Here is a 4,910-nt window from a genome sequence, read left to right as displayed (position 1 = left end):
TTTGCAGGCAAGGACATTGCTGCTTGTAAGATTGCCCCTAGATCAACCATTTATCGGGTCATTAAGAATTTAGTCTGCGGTGCATCATATACGTGCTGTGACGGATCAGCTCTTGGGTAGGTGCAGGTTCACACAGGAATGCAGTCCGCAGGTTCCAAAACAAACTGGTGGTTTATTAAATGTCCATAAACCAACCAGGAAAACAAAACATAACAGCTCTTTCAGCTGCTCGTAAAACTCGGCCCTTCAATCCGGGCCCACTAACTCCCTACACTATGTGTGCTGGAGCCTGCTTCTCCGGGTCCTACATCACCAAAGCTTGGCACTTCGGGGACTCATACCCCCCGTCCACGACCTGTCCGGCAGCAACCTTACATACCCCCCCTCTGCCCAAAGCAGGGGGGGGGCTTGGCACCTTCTGCCACCATACAATAGATACACAAAAGGTATAACGCAGTGTTTCCCAAACCCCATCCTCACAGACCCCACAGGTCATATTTTCAGGATCTCCTTAGTATTACACAGGTGATTGAAGTATCATCAAGGCATCAGGAATTCTCTCACCTGTGTAATACTAAGGAGATTCTGAAAACATGACCTATGGGGGTCCGTGAGGATGGGGTTTGGGAAACACTGCTATAACAGAACAAAACTAAAAATAACCAGTCCATACAGCACGTCATCAGCCGTTTAAATGTAGTGCTTTTCTCGGCCTCCAGCAGACTGAGCACCACATGCAAGGTTTGCTCACCTTGCACAACACACAGCACCACTGAGACAGGCGCAGCTGTCTTAAATCAGGCCTTCCAAGACCTGGACTGGAGGTAAGTGAGCAGCTGTTTTCCCCCCAACTCTTTCAGCTGCTCTTGAAACCCGGCCCTTTAATCCGGGCCCATTAACTCCCTCCCAGCACTATGTGTTCTGGAGCCTGCTTCTCCATGTCCTACATCACCGAAGTTTGGTACTTCGGGGACACATACCTCCCGTCCACGACCTGTCTGGCAGCCACCTTACATTGTGTTGCACTGAGTTAGACCAGAATTGAACCAGAAGATAACTGAAGGTAACTGCACAGCCAGAGTAAAAAATGTTTCTCTTTGTTTTCACTCTCACCCCTATAGTCCTACACGTTCTACTAACCCTTCTCATCCCTACACCTAGTAATGAACTGGTCATCTCTCCCTCCATCTCACCTCCTCCTCAGATCTGTTCCTCAACATACAATCCTCTGTCTCTAAACACAGACACCTCACGCTCTCTCCTGCTGCTCCTCACTGCTGGCGATATCTCTCCAAATCATGGCCCTCCTCACCACATCCCCACAGTCACTTCTACCTCTCATCCACAATCTATCAAATTTCGACAACCTTTCTAACCCTATACCCATTGCCCATCCCCCGCTTCCCCAATCCCACTAACGGGAGCTCTATGGAACGCTCTCTCCATCTGCAACAAACTTTCCTACATCCATGACCTTTTCATTACTAACAAACTTTCCTTCCTTGGCATCAATGGTACCTGACTCACCCCATCTGACATGGCGTCTCCAGCTGCACTTTCATACGTTGGATTCCACCTTTCCCACACCCCATCGGCAAGCATGGCAAAGGAGTTTGTTTTCTCCTGTTAGATAACTGTACTCTGCTGCCCGACTAATCCACCTGTCCCCCCCGCTATTCCCTGGCCTCTCCCCTCTGTCAATCCCTTCGCTGGCTCCCCATTATCCAGAGACTCCAGTTGAAAACCCTAACCATGACATACCAAGCCATCCACAACCTGTCTCCTCCATATAACTGTGACTTAGTGTCCCGCTACATACCTGCACTCAACCTCCGATCCTCACAAGATCTCCTTCTCTACTCCCCTCTTATCTCCTCTTCCCACAATTGCACATAAGATTTCTCCCATGCATCCCCCTACTCTACAACTCTACCCCAATATATCAGACTGTTGCCAACCGTGGAAACCTTCAAAAGGAAGCTGAAGATCCACCTCTTCTGACAAGCCTACAATCTGCAGTAACCACCGGTCCATCATACCACTGCACGACCAGCTCTACCCTCACCTACTGTATCCTCGCCCATTCATTGAAGACTGTAAGCCCTCGCGGGCAGGGTCCTCGCTCCTCCTGTACCAGTCGGTGATTCGTTTTTGTTCAAGATTATTGTACTTGTTTTTTGCTATGTATATCCCTTTTCACATGTAAAGCGCCATGTAATAAATGGCACTATAATAAATAATAACTTAATAGGGGGAGGTTAATTTGCTGTGAAGACTTCAGGACTCCGAAGAAAGTCCAGCAAGTCCCTGTATCACTTCCTACATAGGATTCAGCTATGGAATTGGTTCAACACCAGTGCAGAGCTTGCTCAAGAATGGCAGCAGGCAGGCGTCAGTGCATCTGTACACACCGTGAGGAGAAGGATTTTGGAGGCTGTGCTGGTGTCAAGTAGGGCAGCAAAGAAACCACTTTTCTCCATGAAAAAGATGAAGAACAGGATTATAAAATGCAGTAAACTACAGTGATTGGATTACAGAGGACTGGGGTAAAGTTATTTCCCTGATGAAGGCCCCCTTCAAACTGTTAGGGACATATGGAAGAATGAATGTCCGGAGAAGAAAAGCTGAGTGCTACTTTGAGTCCTGTGTTATGCCAACAGTAAAGCACCCGAGACGAGTCATGTGTGGAGCTATCCATCATCAAAAGGGAGTGGGCTCACTCACAATTTTGCCTAAGAACACAGCAGGAGCATTTTTGGTGATTAACAATGCATATATGAGCATGACGGAGAATATGTCACAAGGCAAAAGTGACAACTAAGTGTCTGGGTAACATTAACATTTTGGGTTCATGGCCAGTAAACTCTCCAGATCTCAATTCGATTGTGGTCACTCCTCAAAAAGCGGGTGGACAAACAGAAATGTATGTAGTGAGCTCCTAGCACTGATTAGACAAAAATTGTCCATCGTCAGTCAGGATTTGTACATAAAGTGACACAAAACAAGATACAAGACATAGGTAAAAAAAAAACTCCATCTTCTTCGTTACGTCAATCCGTGAAAAATGGGACTGCACTCAGATGTCATCTGAGTGCAGTGCGATCTTTTCCAAGGACTCATTAACTTGCATGGCAGAGCGTGATCCGAATATTAGATGAAACTCAAGCATAGTGATTTTTGTCCTCGGACAGACTGTCTATCGGGCCGTGCACATGTCCGATTTTTCTCCTTGGACAAACACTGGTCACAGTGCGATTCAATGTTTTGTCAGATCGCACTCCGACCGAAAACACTGCCATCTGCACCAGCCTTAACATTGCAACGCTAACAATAGTGATCGCAGCAAGGACTGCTGGGAGATTTCAGCTCAGAAGCCTGCAGATCTCTGAACGCAGCTCTAGACTATCACTGGCTGTAACTCAGGATTAGTAATCGATACGTTTTTCGAAAGTTACACAATAAACTATAATAAATTACTCTCATGTGAACACAAATTCTAAAGGAGAACTCTAACACTAAGATATTAACTTAAGGAGGAATTCACACATCCGTGGTGGGATCCGAGGACCCGGCCCGGCTCTCCGGACCTGATCAGTGCCTCATCTATTCCTAGGAGGTAATCACAGATCAGCACTGGTGACCCAGCGGTTGTCAGATCTGAGCTCGGTCCGTGGAGCACAGATGTGTGAATTCAGCCTTACAGAAGTTGTCCCAGAGTAGAAAGTCAGAGCTGTTGTATTACAGCGCCACCCCTGGGCACAGGCTGTGTGTGGCATTACAGCTCAGCACCTGTCACGTCACTAGACCGGAGCTGTAGTACCAGACACAACCTGTGGCCAGGACTGGCGCTCTGTGTTCCTTTTTCTCATGGACAAACCCTGTGCAGAAAAATACAGAATCCAGGAACCTCCAAACATGGCAGACATCGCCAAGTTCTAACAGTGCATAATGGGCAGAGCTCCAGCCATACTGTCAGTGACTGGAAACCTGGTTTATAGTCCAACTGCTGACAGGTGAGAGGCTGCGGCTCCCTGTAATCACCGGCTCTGACCCATCACCGACCATTGCTGCTCTACAGCAGTCTATGAGCCGCTCTCTATAGTGCAGGGGACTAACCACATCCACAGGAAGCCAGGGTGCCCCCCCGGACCGAGACTGCCCCCTGGGAGCTCAGTGTGAGGTGCGCAGTCATCCGCCATGTCTCCCCAATACTCAGCAGCCTCACCACCAACCACTCGCTCTGCAGCCTCCTCCCTGGTAAACGCTAGAATGTATGGGCTCCTTCCAGGTATGACGTCATTTCCGTGGGCGTGTCCTGACTGCATTATGGGCGTGTTCTAGTTTAGCACCAGACGCCATAGATTCATGCAGAAAGTGATACGGTGAAGCTTCAGGAGGAGGTCAGTGCTGGGCTCTGGGGGGGTGCTGCGGGCTTTGGGTGGTCTGGGATGATGATGATTGATGATGATGCACGCGTGTGGGGGCTCTGGGAGCTCTGTGGGGATGCTGCCGGCTGTGGTGGCATGTCTATGTCTATGGCTCTGGTGGGGGCTCTGTGGGCATGCTACGAGCTGGTGGTGGCTCTGGAGGGATGCTGCGGGTCTGTGGGGGATGGTGGGGGCATGCTGTGGGCTGGTGGGGGCTGATGATGCACGCGTGTGGGGACTCTGGGAGCTCTGTGGGGATGCTACGGGCTGTGGTGGCATGTCTATGGCTCTGGTGGGGGCTCTGTGGGCATGCTGCGGGCTGGTGGTGGCTCTGGAGGGATGCTGCGGGCTGGTGGTGGCTCTGGAGGGATGCTGCAGGCTTGTGGGGGCTCTGGAGGGATGCTGCGGGCATGCTGCTGGCTGGTGGGGGCTCTGGAGGGATGCTGCGGGCTCGTGGTGGCTCTGTGGGGGATGGTGGGGGCA

Source organism: Phyllobates terribilis, unplaced genomic scaffold (genome assembly GCF_046119375.1).
Source record: "Phyllobates terribilis strain yellow unplaced genomic scaffold, ASM4611937v1 Scaffold_38__1_contigs__length_12584779, whole genome shotgun sequence".
NCBI lineage: Eukaryota > Metazoa > Chordata > Amphibia > Anura > Dendrobatidae > Phyllobates > Phyllobates terribilis.
Note: the sequence above shows the minus strand (reverse complement) of the source record.